This window comes from Scylla paramamosain, chromosome 23, assembly GCF_035594125.1.
Source record: "Scylla paramamosain isolate STU-SP2022 chromosome 23, ASM3559412v1, whole genome shotgun sequence".
Taxonomy (NCBI): Eukaryota; Metazoa; Arthropoda; class Malacostraca; order Decapoda; family Portunidae; genus Scylla; species Scylla paramamosain.
Window position 1 is genome coordinate 12,317,986 of NC_087173.1, and position 19,452 is coordinate 12,337,437.

The 19,452-nt window shown below is 38.2% G+C and overlaps 1 protein-coding gene and 2 long non-coding RNA genes across 5 annotated transcripts in view; 1 reads left to right on the forward strand and 2 right to left on the reverse strand.

Annotated features, from left to right (window-relative positions):
* The window catches only part of LOC135112223 (uncharacterized), a 21,900-nt gene extending 21,887 nt beyond the window's left edge, over nucleotides 1-13 (reverse strand). The window contains exon 1 of the mRNA XM_064026442.1: nucleotides 1-13. This exon is cut by the window's left edge and continues 200 nt beyond it. The gene's annotated coding sequence lies outside the window, so the exon portion shown is untranslated.
* Nucleotides 14-2,068: 2,055 nt separating this feature from the next.
* LOC135112226 (uncharacterized) lies at nucleotides 2,069-8,480 on the forward strand. 2 transcript variants are annotated; one of them, XR_010274175.1, is made up of 5 exons: nucleotides 2,069-2,819; nucleotides 3,315-3,401; nucleotides 4,364-4,553; nucleotides 4,950-5,084; nucleotides 6,154-8,480. It is a non-coding gene; the product is annotated as an uncharacterized LOC135112226 (long non-coding RNA). The 2 variants fall into 2 exon arrangements; XR_010274176.1 differs by having other exon boundaries at nucleotides 2,664-2,819; nucleotides 4,364-4,484.
* LOC135112228 (uncharacterized) lies at nucleotides 6,300-17,227 on the reverse strand. 2 transcript variants are annotated; one of them, XR_010274178.1, is made up of 4 exons: nucleotides 17,121-17,227; nucleotides 15,717-15,828; nucleotides 12,803-12,963; nucleotides 6,300-9,358 (listed from the first exon to the last, which is right to left on the reverse strand). It is a non-coding gene; the product is annotated as an uncharacterized LOC135112228 (long non-coding RNA). The 2 variants fall into 2 exon arrangements; XR_010274177.1 differs by having other exon boundaries at nucleotides 12,803-12,976.
* Nucleotides 17,228-19,452: the final 2,225 nt, after the last annotated feature.

Consider the following 19,452-nt stretch of genomic DNA (forward strand, 5'->3'; position numbering starts at 1 on the left):
CACTGAGGCTGGGTTGCTTCCCGGGGATTCATTCCCCTCTTCCTCCCCCTCCCCCTCTTACCTTGCTTTTTATTTTATTTCTCTTCTCTTATTTGCTCCATCTTGTATTCTTATGTATGGCTGAATAGGGTTTTGGTTTTAGTTTATTAGAATTTATTTTCGTTTTGAATCATGCAGGGAAAATATGTTTTTTTTCAATGTTGTTCTATATTTTGCGTCTGGCAGATAGTGAGAGAGAGAGTTTGAATGAGAGAATGTGTGGTATGAAAATAGAGAAAATAAAGCTAGCTCACTCAATGACACGCCTAGGAATCACAATCTTTAACCCAATGGAACAATTATACACCATAAATTCAATAGTACAGTCCATGAATAGTTAAATAGTCCACTACTGTAGTCACCCTGGTCTCCGTACGACAGTTTGGAACATGGCCATTGATCTACACTACTGAGAAATGAAGAAATTTTCGGTTGTTTTTAAAGATAAAAATTCCGCATTGACAGGCTATTTTGGGCGGAAAGAATGCATGAAGAAGGAAGCTTGATCCTTGACCTTTGCTCGGCCTGAAGGGCGTGGTGCGGCAGTCTCCGGGGAAGTCAAAATAAGGAGAAATATAACAGGGTGTGGAGATTTTTATGAAGGGGAGATACATTGAAATATATCAACGATACATGTCATTCCTTTAATATTTGTATATATTTGTTTATTTATTTATTTGTGTACTATGGGTTACTAAATATTGTTTTTTTTTTTTATTATGTCAGACCGTGGGGTAAAAGTAACAGCAAATAAGATTTCTGTAAGGGGAAAAAACAGATATGTTAGTATTGATAGAGAAATAATTAATTAAATAATAAATAAATAAATAAATGAATAAATAAAAGGAAAGAGAAATATATATATATATATATATATATATATATATATATATATATATATATATATATATATATATATATATATATATATATATATATATGGTTTTCGTGGATAAGTATATTTGATTCTCTCTCTCTCTCTCTCTCTCTCTCTCTCTCTCTCTCTCTCTCTCTCTCTCTCTCTCTCTCTCTCTCTCTCTCTGTATCTTCTTCTTCTTCTTCTTCTTCTTCCTCTTATCTCTATTTATATTATTTTTCATTCCATCTCTATGTAATTCGTAACATTTTTCTTTTGTTTTTCTACATAATTTTCTTTTGTATAATTTATATATTTGGTAGTGGCGGTGCTTGGCTTGCTATTAAAAATGAGCATAAGACTTACCCAATAGACCCCCCTTGAAAACAGTACAGGTTATCTGCAGTGTTTCTCCTGTTAATAATGTAGAAATCTTACTAATCTGTCACTGGAATCATTAAAACACCCTTAAAGACCTGTATCATTTCATTTCGTGGATAAGTATATTTGATTCTTTCTCTCTCTCTCTCTGTATCTTCTTCTTCTTCTTCTTCTTCCTCTTAGTTCTATTTATATTTTTTTTCATTCCATCTCTATGTAATTCGTAACATTTTCCTTTTGTTTTTGTACATAATTTTTTTTCTATGTAATTTCTATATTTGTTAGTGGCGGTGCTTGGCTTGCTATTAAAAGTGAGCATAAGAATTACCCAATACAAGTCTTCTTTATTTATTTATGGCGATTTTATTAAGAATTTTATCTGTTATTATTTACTGAACTTGTGGTGTATATATATAAGATGTTTTTCACTAAAATAGATCGAAGTTAGATTATAATAATTACACACTGACAAATAAATAATTCCACTTTTTTTATATATTCTGAAACCACCATTACTTTCAAGAGGGTTTAGTTGAAATGATGCAGGTTTTTAATGGTGTTTTAATGGTTCTAGTGACAGATTAGCAAGATTTCTACATTATTAACAGGAAAAACACTCTTGATTACCTATACTGTTTTCAAAAGGGTCTAGTTGAAATGATGCAGGTTTTTAATGGTGTTTTAATGGTTCTAGTGACAGATTAGCAAAATTTCTACATTATTAACAGGAAAAACACTCTTGATTACCTATACTGTTTTCAAAAGGGTCTAGTTGAAATGATGCAGGTTTTTAATGGTGTTTTAATGGTTCTAGAGACAGATCAGCAAGATTTCTACATTATTAACAGGAAAAACACTCTTGATTACCTGTAGTGTTTTCAAAAGGGTCTAGTTGAAATGATGCAGGTTTTTAATGGTGTTTTAATGGTTCTAGAGACAGATTAGCAAGATTTCTTAATGAACTGGGTCCTAATTGGCTTAGTGTGTGATGCACAGTGTCTGAAAATAATTTGGTTGCCTTTCCTCGGTTTTATTAAGCGAAATATTGATACCTAACGCCCAACATGTAGGTATTATTAACATTATATTGAAAATTAACACCACAGCCAGCGAACTTAGCTGTCATAGGCTCCAGGAATGCTTGAAATGAATGAAATAATATATAAGGATAATAATAATAATAAGGAAATAATGTTTCAGCATTTCGTAGTGATAGAAATGTGGATAGCAATATTTTCTTATCTTTTTTTGTCTTTTGAATTCAGCGGCTGTTCATAAAAGTAAAAAGAAAAGAATCTTAAAAGAAATCTGTTAAGCTACTATAGAGGGTTACAATCCGATATTATATAGTATTTCAACCTTAATCTTTCCTAGTACCGATGCTCTTTTGTTTGTTGTTGTTGTGAGGGAGAGAACATTTCTGTCGTCTATACACAAAACTTTCCATTTCACTTACAAGATGGTGAAAAGAACGAACCTTGCTTATTATACACGGTTTTTAACGCTATAACACTTCTTTACTTGGATTTTACTCTCAAAAACTGTAAGTATATGAACACAGGTTGATCTGAGTAATGGATGTGTGCAGAAAGGTAGCGAAGGACTTGGGGAGAGGTGAAAATAAGTTGTTTTTTTTTCCAGACTCCTTATCCTTGGTGAGTAATGTTTATTAAATCTTGTGTGAGCCTGTAGTGTTGACTGTGCTGAGTTATTTAGCTGTTATTTTACCCTCATCCCTCAGAATTTGTCACTTGTTACCCCCTTACTGGGCCAAGAGAGTGAAATAAGCCGTGTGTACAGGGTAGCTGACCAGGTGACTTTTCTCATTACAGATCTTACCGTAATTTGAAATATAGATATACACAACTAAAATTATAATGCTGATGGTGAATTTTAAAGGTTTATCTGCATTTTGGTGAAGTGTGGTTAGTTTTGGTAGGTGAGCAGGTTAAAAAGATAACAATTATGAAGATATGTTAATAGCAGACTTAGTGGTGTCCCCCAAGGTTATATCATTCATTTAATTTTTGCCTTCCAGATGACTGTGTTGGTGATAGAACCCTGGCAGGAAGAGGTGACGTTGCCTTGGATATTCAGAGTGAGGGAGACTGGCAGAAGACACAAGGTATGTAATAATTTTGTTACTTCTGCCCCACTGTTCTGTTGTGATATATATGTGTGTATTAGTGTTATGGAGAGTTATAGAAGTTATAGAATAAATGTGTCAACCTCAGTACACCGTGGAAGTGGTATTGATGGGTCTTTTTAATTAACACCAAATATTGAACCACATATTTGCTGTACAGTTCTGTTGAATATTGTTGGTATTGGTGAATATTCTTTAGCATATTGGATGAAGCAGGTAGTAGGCAGGAAGGTAGGCCTATGTGGGGTGCCGTGTGGGGTGTATAGGCTGGCGCTGAAATCTTTTGTGTTGATTGCGGTTCAGATTTAAGTGTGTGGACCTGTACACTTCCTTGCCTCATTGAAAGGATAACTTAATTATAAGGAATTATCATTTACTATAAGGAATTATCATTTACTTCAGTCACCCGTACAAAATAGAGACATGACCTTTTTATTTATTTATTTATGTATGTATTTATTTATTTATTTATTTATTTGTTTGTTTGTTTGTTTGTTTGTTTGTTTGTTTGTTTGTTTATTTATTTATTTATGTATGCATTTATTTTCAGAAAGCAGAGATTGTGACAGGTGAAAGCCCTGAGATTTATTTATGTATTTATTTATTTATGTATTTATTTATGTATGTTATGTATGAGATTTATTTATGTATGTATTTATTTTCAGAAAGCAGAGAGATTCCCCAGAGAGAAGCTTTTTTTCAGTGTTTGTATCTCTAAACCTTCCTTCTTCACAATTATCTCTCTCTCTCTCTCTCCTCCACACAGCATCCCTTGGCCTTCCACAGCCTTCTCACTGGTCTCCTTGTTGTGTCATCCTTCACACAGCATCCCCAAGCCTTCCACAGCCTCCCCACTGGTCACTTTGTCCTGTCCTGTCCTCCATATACCAATCACAGGCCTAACCTAGCCAACCTAAACTAACCTAACCTCACACCCACAGGTTCGGAGGCCTCCAGAGAGCTGCCCAGAGTGAAGCTTGTGGTATAGAGGAACAGCTGCTGATCATCAAGCTTACAGAATGACTGGAGGAAAGTGGGAGGAGCCTGGAGGGAGTGGTGGAGGTACAGTACTTGGAGAAAATCCCTTCACCATGACGACTGGGTGTCTGCTGTACAGACCACCGACCAATGGTGAGAGAGGGAGAGGGAGACTGGCTAATGGTGTTCTTTTTCTCGTTCTTCTTTTTCCTCCTCCTCCTCCTCCTCCTCCTCCTCCTCTTCCTCCTGCTGCTGCTGGCTTATTGGTGACTGGCTTAGTGAGGCTTATTGGTGACTGGCTTAGTGAGGCTTATTGGTGACTGGCTTAGTGAGGCCTATTGGGTGACTGGCTTAGTGGCTTGAAATTATGGGTGTCTTTTAACATTGTTACCTTGCATGCATGTTCAACAAAAGTCAAAGCTAATGAGAAACTTGCTTTTATAAAACAGCTTGCTACCCAACAAAGCAAAGGATTATATTTATTTATTTATAGCCTTTCACTATTCCATAATTCAAGCCAGTGAATCTAATCTCTTTCTTTCTATACAGATACCAGGATATGTGACCACCACCACCACCCCCACCACCACCACCACCACCACCACCACCACCACCATTGGAGATGCCCCTCTAGTTGCACATTACGGCCCTGTTGTGTACCCTGGTGGCCTTCATAGTTGACCGGTGAGTATGTATATTTGTTGAGGGTTGCTGTGCTCTCAGTCACTGTCTTCCGAGGCTACAGAGAGTTTCTCCTGTTGATACTGTAGAAATGTTGTGTATCTGTCAGAAGAACCATAAAAAACTCTCTTGAAAACCTGTGTCTCTTCAACTAGAGGCTTTTGGGAAGTAGTGGAGGTGTGGCCAGACTTGTTTCAGAATGTACCAGAAAGTCTAACCTGATTTTCTTGTTAATATTGGGATTTTTATTGGAGTTAAAAGGAAGTTTGATATTTTATCAATATTTATTTATTTGGTGAATTCAATGAAGTTTGACATAAAGTTATATTCAAAGTATTTACAAACACACACACACACACACACACACACACACACACACACACACACACACACACACACACACACACACACACACACACACACACACACACACACACTACAGGTCTTAACCAATGCATCATAAATTTTTGTGTATAGTTATTGTGCTTAGTATTTTGTAAACAGCATCTTTAATAATTCTATTGCATGCCTAAAAAAAAAAAAAATTCAAGCAACATAGCTTAATATTTGTGTTTGTTTATGTGCATGGCTCTAAATAATATATGTTTGTGTGTTAGTTGGCTTGTGTGTGTCTGTGGTTTGCTATTGGTTCAGTACATCTGTGCCTGGCCTGGTCTGAAACGTGGCTGCTTTACAATGTTTTCTGGCACAGAGGAAGAAATGGTGTGCTGTTCTTCTGTTTTGTCCTGACTGAGAAGCTGTTGTGCTTTTTTTTCCTTGTTCTGCGTTGCTGTGCTTCAAGGGGTAGACTTGCCTGTCCTCCATTGTCCTGTGTCTGTCATGCTTGTTGTATAGTCAGTAAAACACCTTTTGTTCTGTCTTGCCCTGAATGGTCTGTTGTGCTTGTTGTGTCTCTCAGATCTTCCACATTCTCTTCTTCTCTTATTTTTTCTGATAATTTCATTTGACTTTAATTCTTTTCATCTATCAACACCAATATACCACACCACACCACCACCACCACCACCACCACCACCTGCATCACACTCAGACTTTCCTTTCCTCCACTTAGCTGAGTGCAGCTGTCGGTGACTGCAGGAATGGACCTCAGATGGCGGACACAACAGCATTACCAAGTCAAGAAGTTGTCCAGTATTTTATCTCTGCTCTCAAACAAGCAATGACCAGTGGTGGTGGTGTTCATGTCTGGCTTGTGTGTGTGTGTGTGTGTGTGTGTGTGTGTGTGTGTGTGTGTGTGTGTGTGTGTGTGTGTGTGTGTGTGTGTGTGTGTGTGTGTGTGTGTGTGTGTGTGAGTTTGTTCATCCATTATGATTTGAAGAGATTGTGTTTGTATTTTTATTGTGGGACTCTGTGATTATACTTTGAAATGATACGGCCTTAAAATTGACCTTTGACCCTGTGTGGTAGTGGAGTGAGGCTTGTGACAGTTAGGAATTGGTTGTCAAAAAGTGACCACATTGGTTTTTCCTCAGTTGCTTTAGCCATGAAAGTTCTATTCCTTGTGTTCTTTGTCATGATGATGTTTGATTCCCTTGGTTTCCAATTGGTTGCCTTTGTGTGAGTTTTGATCCAGTCATTTACTTCCCTACTTACTGAATTCCAGGAAACAAAGGGATTGCTTGCTCCTTTTGCTTCCTTGTGGACAAATTCACTGCTAATAGTTTGTTATTTGGAAGTTTGATTGAAGGCTTGTTCCTCCCTCTCCTCCACCCTATGACTACTTGATGCTATCTAGTCAAATTCTTCACAATGATGTTTTCCATGCCTTCGCTGCCCTAAACCCTTGGAAAGCTTGGAGGGGTCCCTCCTCTTGTTCTTCAAAACTGCATTTCTGTGCTTGCACCTTGCCAAGTCAAACTCTTTCAACTCTGTGTGTCAACATGTAATAATATTACTTCTTGCTGGAAGTTTGCCTACATTCAGCCTGTTCCTGAAAAGGGTGACCATTCTAATCCCTCATACTACTGTCCTGTTGCTTTAATTTTCTGCCTATCTGAAGTTTTTGAATTTATCCTCAAAAGGAAGATTCTTAAACATCTATCACTTGACAACTTTCTATCTAATTGCCAGTATGTGTTCCATAATGGCCAGACAAAAGAAAACATGTGTTCAGTGGCTTCAGCCACCACCAATGGTCTCTCTTTTTAAGATTTCCTGCTTAACTAATGTTTAAGTATCTCATTACAAAGATAAGAATATAGATATCATAAAGATGGTTATTTATATTGATTAGCATATTAGCATTATGAATGTTCCTGTTCATATGATTATAACTATCAGCAGAAAAAATTGTATAACATGTGTCATTCATTTACTTGAAGCTGCATTGTCAAGGAAGCTTGATACACTTTTCAGTGATGTGTTTATGTGCTAACATATGTGTGCTTGGAGCATAAAAGATAGTCTACACTATATTTTGACAAATAAACAGTTGGTATGAAAAAATTACTTTTACCTACAGCACTTACTTAATTTGCATTTGGGCACCATCTCTTTGAAAATAGTCCATTTGAGCAGCAATACAGCAGCACATTCAGCACTGTTGTCACCCCTGAAACTTATTCTGGAAGTGTTGTTCTCTAAGCATGTCAAGCATCTACTGTTTGTGCAGAATCATCTCCACAATGGACAGAAGAAGCATCAGGCCAAAGTCTGTCAGGAATTCTGTCAGCCAGCCATGAATGACCCAACCTTCATGTCAAAGGACATCTCTGGGAACAAAATTTGGGTTTACAGGTATAACCCCCTAACCCAAACAAGTCTTTACAATAGAAGAGTCCAGCATCTCCATGCAGGGCATGGTTCAGGTCTGGAAAACCACTAAGAGCATTTTTATTCAATGTCTTTGAGATTCATAGGATAGTTCATCATGAATTCATCCCCCAAAAAAGATCATCAACTGCCAGTTCTACTCAAGTGTTTTGAGGCATCTGAGGACATTAATTTTGGCAGATATGGCTTGAAATGTGGTGCAAGGCTAAATGGATGCTCCATGATGATGATGATGATGATGATGATGATGCACCCTCTCTTACATATTATCTCTTATAATGCATGGGCTTCTCAGATGCATGATTATCCCTTTGCAGCTGCCCTACTCATCAGATTTGGTACCAACCCTTGTGACTTGTGTCATGCTCCCCACATGGACATTCATTCTATGGAAACAATGAGAAATTGATCTCAAGATGAGATAAGTCTTTAGCCATGACAAGTTGTAGCCAGCCAGGGATTGAACCTCTCACTGAGAGAACACAAGGATGACACCTTAGACATTGAGACCATGATGACTGTCAGGTCCCAAGTTCAGTTTTAGGACATTTATACTCCTAATCTCTGCACTTTTTTTTTCCTGGAAATAATAAAGATGCAGCTGAAGGGATGCTCTTTTGACACCATGGGGTAGGTTCATTAGATTAGATTAGATGTGATTTACTTTAGAGTTTTAATGAAAGCAATGGCAAAAAAAGACTATGGTTCCAGCCTGTGTGAGACAACCCTCAAGAATTTAAATATTTCCAAACTACTTATAGCATTCAGATTGTTCATGGATACAACTGAAGGTAATACAAACATAGGAGTTGTAAAAATATTTTTTTAAATAATGAATTAAGACTTATAAAGTACACAAACATTCATTAAAAGACCACACTGAGCCACTGTTTACACAAACAGCTGATGAATGCTCACTGTTGATGTCACTATCAATGGTGGCAGCTGCAGCAGTTACAGCTCATTCTTCTCACCAAACTTGCATCACTGTGTATAGTGCTAGTGATGTTGGGATTGGAACTGCACTTGCTACCTCGATATCAGTGTTACAGACATTTTTACAATTTGTTGCGGACCATCCATGCAGTAGGCTTTAAATTCCGTTAGGGTACGACTCGCAAGCAAGCTGATCCCAGGCACTATACGTGATTTGCATCAGAATACTGCACATTAGTGGCGAGCCGACTGTAGTCACCACAAAAGAAATCTATACAGCAAAAATGCAGGTGAAAAGCACATATGGAAAAAATGTGGATATATTTGAGTTGCATATCCATCATGTGCTAGAACACAGTCATCATACATCTCACAGCAGCTGAGACGCTTGTGTAGCTGTTCATATACATCCCACACCAGTGCTGGTCCAGCTGCCACGGAAGCAGCATCCATAACTGACGACTCCATCAGGCTTCACGCGACCCATCATTGACTAATTTTGGATGCTTACAGTTTTGTTGCTGTGCTTTACCATAGGTCACCAGGAGCTGAAAATGAAAGAAAAAGCACATTCATTGGCATAGCTGCAGCAGGGAGTGTTAGTAATATATATGGCAGCTGATCTTGTGTTGACCCAGAAAGCCATTTACCAGCTTAAAAACTCCACTGTCACCCTCCTGCCTCCAGGCTTAGCATTAATGCCCTCCCCTGAAAAAAAAAACTCTTAAATCCCCCCAAAAAAGTTTAAGTGGTTATTTCAGGGGGTTTTAGAAAATATATTTTACTAATCAAGATTTAGTTGTATATTATATTGATAATTAAGGTCTATATATATACATACACATTAAAATTGTAAAAGTAGTCAAGTCTGTCCCATTAAATTCCTAACCTGTATCAGCATGACCTAAACAAGTGTGTGTTCTTCATTAAAAGAGTGTCAAAATCTTTCAAGATCTAACTCCCCTTGTAATTTCTTGCACCTAGCCAAAAACATCTCCAATAACTTTGCTTCTTCGTGGCACTACTGCCATCTCATCTATTTCTAAAGCTGAACTCTTCACTCAAACCTTTGCTAAAAACTCTACCTTGGATAATTCAGGGTCTGTTCCTCTGTCTCCTCCATCCTCCGATTACTTCACGCTACCTATGAAAATCCCTTGCAGTGATGTTTTCCATGCCCTGGCTAGCCTTAACCCTCAGAGAGCTTACAAACCTGATGGAGTCCCTCCCATTGTTTTCTGAAACTGTGCCTCTGTGCTTGCACCTTGCCTAATCAAACTCTTCCAAATTTGTCTATCAATATCTACCTTTCCTTCTTGCTGGAAGTTTGCCAAAATTCAGCCTGTTCCTAAAAAGGGTGACCATTCTAATCCTTCAAATTATCATCCTATTGCTGTAATTTCCTACCTCTCCAAAGTTTTGAATCTATTCTCAACAGGAAGATTCATAAACATCTATTATTTCACAACCTTCTATCTGATTGCCAGTATGGGTTCTGTCTAGGCCACTCTACTGGTGATCTTATGGAGTTCCCTACTGAGTCTTGGTCATCCTCTTTTAGGGATATTGGTGAAACTTGCTGCTGTTGGCTTGTGCATATCAAAAGCTTTTAATAGAGTCTGGCATAAAGCTTTGATTTCCAAACTATCCTCCTATGGCTTCTATCCTTCTCTCTGTAACTTCATCTCAAGTTTCCTTTCTGATCATTCTATTGCTGCTGTGGTAGACAGTCACTGTTCTTCTAAATCTATTAACAGTGGTGTTTCTCAGGGTTCTGTCCTGTCACTCACTCTCTTCTTATTTTTTGTTAATGATCTTCTAAACCAAACTTCTTGTCCTATCCATTCCTACACTGATGATACCACCTTGCACTTTTCCATGTCTTTTTTGTAGACATCGAACCCTTCAGGAAGTAAACAATTCTCACAAGGAAGCCACAGAATGCCTGACTTCTCAACTCTCTAAAATTTCTGATTGTGACTGAGCAAACCTAGCAGTGTTCAATGCACCAAAGACTTAATTCTTCCATCTATCAACTCGACACAACCTTCCAGGCAACTATCCCCTCTTCTTCAGTGACACTCAACCATCCCCCTCTTCTACTGAACATCCTCAGTCTGCCCTTCAGTTATAATCTGAACTAGAAACTCTTCATCTCATCTCTAGCTAAAACAGTTTCTATGAAGTTAGGTGTTCTGAGTGTTCTCCACCAGTTTTTCTCATCCCCCAGCTGCTAGCTTTGTACAAGTGAAGTGTACAATAGTGAAGAGTAACGAGGAAAAGAAGTAAGAATATATATAAGAAGAATATATATATAAGAAGAAGAAGAAGAAGAGAGAAGGAAAGAAAAAGAAAGAAAAAAAGAAAAAAAAAGAAAGAAAGAAAGGAAGAGGGATTAAGAAGAAGAAGAAGAAGAAGAAGAAGAAGAAGAAGAAGAAGAAGAAGAAGAAGAAGAAGAAGAAGACACACACACTCTCACAAAGAGGTCGAGGGGATTAAAGACAGCTCTTCATATAGATGCTCTCTCTCTCTCTCTCTCTCTCTCTCTCTCTCTCTCTCTCTCTCTCTCTCTCTGAAAGTTTCTCTAATATCAAGTTTTCTCAGTTGATGCTGATGATGATGATGATGAGAGGAGGAGGAGGAGGAGGAGGAGGAGGAGGAAAAAGAACAAGAAGAAGAAGAAGAAGAAGAAGAAGAATAAGAAGAATAAGGAGGAGGAGGAGGAGGAGGAGGAGGAGGAGGAGGAGGAGGAGGAGGAGGAGAAGAAGAAGTATGTGTATTTGTAATTCATATAAATAATATATATTGAAAGTTGAAATTATAACTAGATCTCTCTCTCTCTCTCTCTCTCTCTCTCTCTCTTTCACTTAATTAAAATTCTTTCTGGTTAATCTTCCCTCCCCCTGCCCCCCCCCCCTCTCTCTCTCTCTCTCTCTCTCTCTCTCTCTCTCTCTCTCTCTCTCTCTCAAAGGATTAAAGAAGAAGAATGAGGAGGAGGAGGAGGAGGAGGAGGAGGAGGAGAGAGAAAGAGAGACAATGAATTTATATATTGCCACAAGTCATTTAGCCAATAAGCCAGCAGGAGGAGGAGGAGGAGGAGGAGGAATAAGTAGGAGGAGGAGGAGGAAGAGGAAAAAGAACAAGAACAAGAAGAACAAGGAGGAGGAGGAGGAGGAGGAGGAGGAGGAGGAGGAGGAGGAGGAGGAGGAGGAGGAGGAGGAGGAGGAGGAGGGGCAGGAAAGAATGCATGAGAGATAAGGAACTCAAGTTAAGGAAACAAGTGTAAATAGATTAGGATGGAGAACAGGTGAAAAGGTAACAGCCTCCTACACTGATGCAGTCATCTGGAAACAGCACACTCCTGCCTCTTCTTAATCTTGCCACACCAAAATCTCTCAACCAAGAGATTTTAATCTTATTGCATTTTCAATACAAAGGATGTGAGTTTAGTGCCATTTAGTTTAGCGTAACAGAGGCATACAGAGTTGTACTACTGAGGACTCAAAGCAAGCTGTTTTTGACAAAATATCCAAACCCTCCCTGTGTGTGAGGAGAGATACACCATGTTTTTGTTAGTGTTTCAAAGGGAATTTGATGTACCCACTCACACACACACACTCTCCATTACTTTGTACCACATTGAGCTGCCTCAACATCCACCTAAATGCTGACAACATCAAACACAAAGAAAGAGATGTTGAATGTTTTCCATTGCTAATATTTTTGCAAGCATCTGGTTATTTCTTACAACATGTATCTTGATTGCCCCTTAGGATGTGATGAGACCATATCTGGTCTCTTAGACTAAGTGCGCATGCACGCACACACGCACACAGCTTAGGCTCATGCCCTGTACAATACAACTAGGTAAATACACACACACACACACACACACACACACACACACACACACACACACAGGAGGGTAAGACTGCTAGCCTTGCACTCCAGCCAAGAGACAAGATGACAACTATTCAGCTAACATCCAGTACCTATTCACTGATGGGTAAACAATGCCGTCCTCGGCACGCAGACTCTGCCTCCGGGTGATACCTGTGGATTTGTCTGTTGTTGTGGAAATACTCAAGGCCCTTCAGTACTTCCCTAAGTGCTGTGGCGATAACTGCCTCGTCAAACACTCCGTGCCTGCAGTCTGTACTCTCATCCTGCAAGAAAGGCTTGTTTAATGGATCACTGATGAAAGGAGTGCACTTTTATTAGGAGAATTTTCAAGATGGTAAATATGTACAGTCAAAATGTAGTATTGTATGCAAGAAATGTCATAAGTGTAATAAAGGCAAGTACATATATCATATTTGACAGTAACTATGTATGGTTAAAATGTAATGATACATTGTAATGACAAATGTCAGAGTGTAATAAAGACATATATATTATGTTTGACAGCATATCACAATAGAAATATTACATCTCCATTTCATGACAGCATATCTAAGAAACAAGTTTTCAGTGTATTAACCTAACCTAACCTAACCTAAAAATCAAGGTCTAATCTTTTCACTTTTTTTTTTTTTTTTTTTATCTTCATGTTTTGTCTGTTATTGAAGCATACTAGCTTTGCATATTTTAATGCAGTGTGATTGGCATCTCATGTAGTATTATTTTATTATTTTTTTTTTTTTACTTCCTGTACTAATGAAACACTTTTCAGTGAATGATAATACTGTCACCTTGTGGCAACACAAGAGCTTGTAAGTACAGTATGAAGTGCACCCATTGTGTTTCTCTTGAGGCCAATTCTGATCACATTTTCTTTTGTGTTAATGAAACATCATGTCAATGAAATTCTCTGACATTCAGCTTTCACAAAAATACTGTATCACAGTTTTGGGATGAGAGATCCTCTGAAAATCTTCCAACTTCCATACCACTCTCTTCCTTTTGAATTCACACATGCTTTACATCCTTGGTTTGAATTAACAACATTCCACTGGAAGGAGATGCCTCACGTTCCCTCATCTCTCTTTGTTTCACAGCAGGCACAGATATGCTGTCGTGGCACTGTGTCCAGCAGGAAGCCGAACGGGCGCAAGCCCAAGACCGCAAACCCGGCTTCGGCCACAACAGCATAACTACACCCACTGTGAAACAAAGACAGATTAGAATGTTGTGAATATGAAAATATTTCATTACCAGTCATTCTCTGAAGTATGACAAGTGATTTATCCATGGAGTTAAGTACAGAAAGTACAGTAACTCCCTGATAATTAACATGAGAAGACAAATATTCCACACACACAAGTATCAGCAGGCCAACATAACAATCTACAACCAGCAATAGCTGAGAAAATTGTGAAAAAAATCTACCATGTTAAATATGCTTTGGATATAATACAGAATGCCTGGAGACACCTTTTATGAAGATCAGTATGAGAATGTCCAACACTGGTATTAGGAGTGATATGTTGAAAAGGTGTTCTTGAATAATCAGCATACTTGTTCACTGACCACTTTTGGTGCCCTTGTTTTGAAAGAAAGTTTCGTCTCACCCTGAGACTGAGAACTTTGAGATACGTACTTTCCATATTTTCATTATTTTCAACCAAGATCATAAAGATAGTGTGTGCTTATATAAAGTGTTTCAATGATAACCATTGACTGTACCATTATATAAGATAGATAAAGGATTTAAATATACTTGTTAAAACTTAGGAAAACAGACACAATTAGTTTCTTTACGTCATCAGCGTAAAGCGAGAGAGAGAGAGAGAGAGAGAGAGAGAGAGAGAGAGAGAGAGAGAGAGAGAGAGAGAGAGAGAGAGAGAGAGAGAGAGAGAGAGAGAGAGAGAGAGAGAATGATAAGATACTAACTCCTGAACTAGGATGAGATAACAGTACAGTTAATATACCTATCAGCAATGACTTATAATGTGATGTCAGAGGGCAGATGTTGTGATAACATTCCATCTTTGGTAATTCTTCTTTTATAAGTGTTGTGGCCAAGATAAAATCTCACCCCATTGGCCAGTCACCAATAAGCCTCACTAAGCCAGTCACCAATAAGCCTCAATAAGCCACAAGTCATTTAGCCAATAAGCTAGTACGAGGAGGAGGAGGAGGAGGAGGAGGAGGAGGAGGAGGAGGAGGAGGAGGAGGAGGAGGAGGAGGAGGAGGAATAAGAAGGAGGACGAGAAGGAGGAGGAATAAGGAGGAGGAGGAGGAGGAGGAGGAGGAGGAGAAGGAGAAGGAGAAGGAGGAGGAGGAGGAATAAGAAGGAGGAGGAGGAGGAGGAGGAGGAATAAGGAGGAGGAGGAGGAGGAGGAGGAGGAGGAGGAGGAGGAGGAGGAGGAGGAGGAGGAGGAGGAGGAGGAGGAGGAGGAATAAGAAGGAGGACGAGAAGGAGGAGGAGGAATAAGGAGGAGGAGGAGGAGGAGGAGGAGGAGGAGGAGGAGGAGGAGGAGGAGGAGGAGGAGGAGGAGGAGGAGGAGGAGGAATAAGAAGGAGGACGAGAAGGAGGAGGAGAAATAAGGAGGAGGAGGAGGAGGAGGAGGAGGAGGAGGAGGAGGAGGAGGAGGAGGAGGAGGAGGAGGAGGAGGAGGAGGAGGAGGAGGAATAAGGAGGACGAGAAGGAGGAGGAATAAGGAGGAGGAGGAGGAGGAGGAGGAGGAGGAGGAGGAGGAGGAGGAGGAGGAGGAGGAGGAGGAGGAGGAGGAGGAGGAGGAGGAGGAGGAGGAGGAATAAGAAGGAGGACGAGAAGGAGGAGGAGAAATAAGGAGGAGGAGGAGGAGGAGGAGGAGGAGGAGGAGGAGGAGGAGGAGGAGGAGGAGGAGGAGGAGGAGGAGGAGGAGGAGGAGGAATAAGAAGGAGGAGGAGGAATAAGGAGAAGGAGGAGGAAAAAGAAGAATAAAGTGAATGAGTGTTGTGGGCATAGCACTGCACCAGTACCTGCATAAGTTAGTAAAGCTGTGAGACACCTCACATGCCTTGCCTGTCACCGCTTGTGCCGGCTGGCAATGCAGAACACAATCTCCAGTACTCCGTGGTTAGGGTGACAGTTCTGTGGGAATGGAAGATGATTAGATTTTCACTCATATCAAGTTGAATTGGTTTAGCTGACACACACACTCTCTCTCTCTCTCTCTCTCTCTCTCTCTCTCTCTCTCTCTCTCTCTCTCTCAATTGATTGCAAAGACCACAAAGATGATTAGCAGAGGTTTTTGTGAGTGATTCTCCTGTTAGTAATGTAGGAATGTTAATTTGTCACTAAAACCATAAAAAACATCTTTAAAAACCTGTGCCACTTTGAATAGTGCCTTTTAAAAGTGTGTTTCTCCCATCAGTACAGTAGAAATGCAGTTATTTATTTACATTTTATATAACACACACACACACACACACACACACACACACACACACACACAGAGGTGGTCTGGCAGGGAAGTGTTATGAGAGATGTATAAACCCATAGCAAGGCAAGGCACACAGCTTTCACACTCACCTCACACTCACAACACACTTTCAACACCTTAACCTTTGTTGGGGAAGAAAATCACTAAAATATCACCCTTATTCTCACTTATTATCACCCTTACCTCACTTACCTCCCTTATTCTCACTCACAACACTCTTTCTTCGCATTAACCCTTGTTGGGGAAGAGAACCACTGAAATATCACCCTTATTCTCACTTATCACCCTTACCTTATTTATTACCACCCTTAACTCACTTATTACCACCCTTATTCTCACTCACAACACTATTTCTTCGCATTAACCTTTGTTGGGGAAGAGAAGCACTAAAATATTATCTCCTACGAATTTATTAAGCCAGCACTCATCACTTTAGCCCTTGATGGAGACGAAAAGCACTCCTCCCCTATTCTTACAAGAGCACTCACTAAAATCTTATGTCCATATACCAAAACCAAACACAATTTTCCCCCTCACCCTCACACTCACTCACTCAAGCCCTTAAGAACGTAAGAAATAAGGGAAGCTGCAAGAAGCGACCATGCTTACAGATGGCAGTCCCTCTGTGAAATATACCTACCTATTTCCATGTTATTCCCAGATTTTTAAGCTTGTACCCGTTATTTCTTATTCTACCCTGGTTGCTGATACTAAAAATTTTGCTTACATCTCCCTTGTTATAACTCTTATACCAATTAAAGACTTGTATCAGGAGAGAGAGAGAAAGAGGGTGCCTATCCTGTAAAACATAATAAAAATATTCCCAAAAGGAAGCCCTTATGTAATCTCAGATATCTTAACAGTCACGTCTCCCAGCGCTGTCATTTTGCCAACATACATTCCTCATTCACTTCACAATAAAATTTGACGGCTAACTTACCCGTTTGAGGTGAAATAACGAAGATTAAAGAGCGATTAATATATCCACTGCACTACACTCAATCGGCTTCCAACTAGCCTACTCCCACGTCGGTTATTTATTTTATTTTTATTTATTTGCTTATTACTGTTGTTTTTTTTTCACATAAATGTTTGTTTTGAGTTTTTGTTTATTTAATTTTTGGTTGTTTTGTGTTTTGTTCTGTTTTATGAGTTAATTATTTTGTTGATCTCGTCATTCATTAATAAAATTGTTGATCCATTTATTTGCTTTATTCTTGTGTGTGTGTATAATTATATATATTTTATAATGTTAAGAGTTAATTCTTTTTTTCTTGTGTGTTTTTCTGTTTTTTCTTCTGTTTTGTGTCTCGAAAAAGAAAATCAGATTATTTATTTCATCTTCGAATGTGGAGCAGTTTTGTTTATTTATTTATTTAATTTTGCCTAAATCAATCGTTTTTAATTGCAGTTTTCAGTAGAAACGTTTATTCTGGCTTTTTATTATGTTTATTTCTCAGTTTTGTGACTATATTATATTTTTTGAGACTTGTGAAGGCTAGCTGATAAACACTGACTACTAACCCTTTAACTACTAACAAACACCATTTATCTCTCTCCCTCGCCAGCCTCCCTATTGCCAACTGTCTTCCACATCTATATAATCAGGAAACCATGTAAAAAAAACTACTTATGGGATGCTGGCGTTGACCATATAACTGGGTAGCCTATCTCCACTCCTTCGCCAACATCTAAACACAAACCTATCTACCTTATAATGTCATCTACAGTTATTCTATTTTTATTTACCATGAAAAAATTGTTATATCAAGTTGTTTTATATATTAAAATGTTTCCATCATGCCCACATACACACACAAAACCATTTAATTTGTAAACAACAAACATGTATAGCCTATCATTTACCCAGTGTTATTTTCTGATTACATACCGTGAGAAAATTACTTATATTACCTTTATTAGTTTGTTTTATTTATTAAAATATTTCTTTAATGCTTCCATGCACACACACAAAACCATTTCTTTCGTAAACACAAAGTTATTTAGGCTATAATCTAATATCATTTCCTGATTTTTATAATGACTACTAGATTACAAATGAAAGTTTCTTTGCTTTAAATTTCTCATTTTTCTCTCTATTTCCTTTTATTAAATCTTGCTACACACCTCAAAGCCTTCCCTCTCATTAATATTCGTATATTTGTGCCTATTAAAACTCTAAGTATTTCATATTTTCGTGTTATTCTTCCATTTATTCATATTCATACACTTTTCACTATTCTGTTTCTCTTATTCTTCTATTTTCTTTTATTTTGTTCAGCTTATATTCCGTCTCCTCTTGTTAAGACTAATTAAAGGTCATTTTAGTTCCTCTCAGTCTCTATTTAAATTAAGAGAAAATGCACAGAAATTAGCCTAGTTCCCAAGGATGTTTCTCCTGTTAAGAATGCAGAAATCTTGCTAATCTGTCACTAAAACTCTATAAAAAACACCTTTAAAAAATCAGTGTTTGTTTAAATCAAGCACAGAAGTGTTATTTTTTATTTAGATTAAGAGAAAGGGCACAGAAATTAGCATAGCTCTCAAGGATGTTTCTCCTGTTAAGAATGCAGAAATCTTGCTAATCTGACACTAAAACTCTATAAAAAACACCTTTAAAAACCTATGTCAATTTAAATCAAGGCACAGAAGTATTATTCTTTATCTAAATTAAGAGAAAGTGCACAGAAATTAGCCTAGTTCTCAAAGATGTTTCTCCTGTTAAGAACGCAGAAATCTTGCTAATCTGACACTAAACTCTATAAAACCACCTTTAAAAACCTATGTCAATTTAAATAAAGGCACAGATAGTGTTATTTTTTATTTAAATTAAGAGATAGGGCGCAGAAATTAGCCTAGTTCCCAAGGATGTTTCTCCTGTTAGAATGCAGAAATCTTGATAATCTGTCACTAAAACTCTATAAAAAAACACCTTTAAAAATCAGTGTTTGTTTAAATAAAGGCACACAAGTGTTATTCTCTATTAAATTAAGAGAAAGTGCACAGAAATTAGCCTAGTTCTCAAAGATGTTTCTCCTGTTAAGAATGCAGAAATCTTGATAATCTGTCACTAAAACTCTATAAAAAACACCTTTAAAAATCAGTGTTTGTTTAAATAAAGGCACACAAGTGTTATTTTTTATTTAGATTAAGAGAAAGTGCACAGAAATTAGCATAGCTCTCAAGGATGTTTCTCCTGTTAAGAATGCAGAAATCTTGCTAATCTGACACTAAAACTCTATAAAAAACACCTTTAAAAACCTATGTCAATT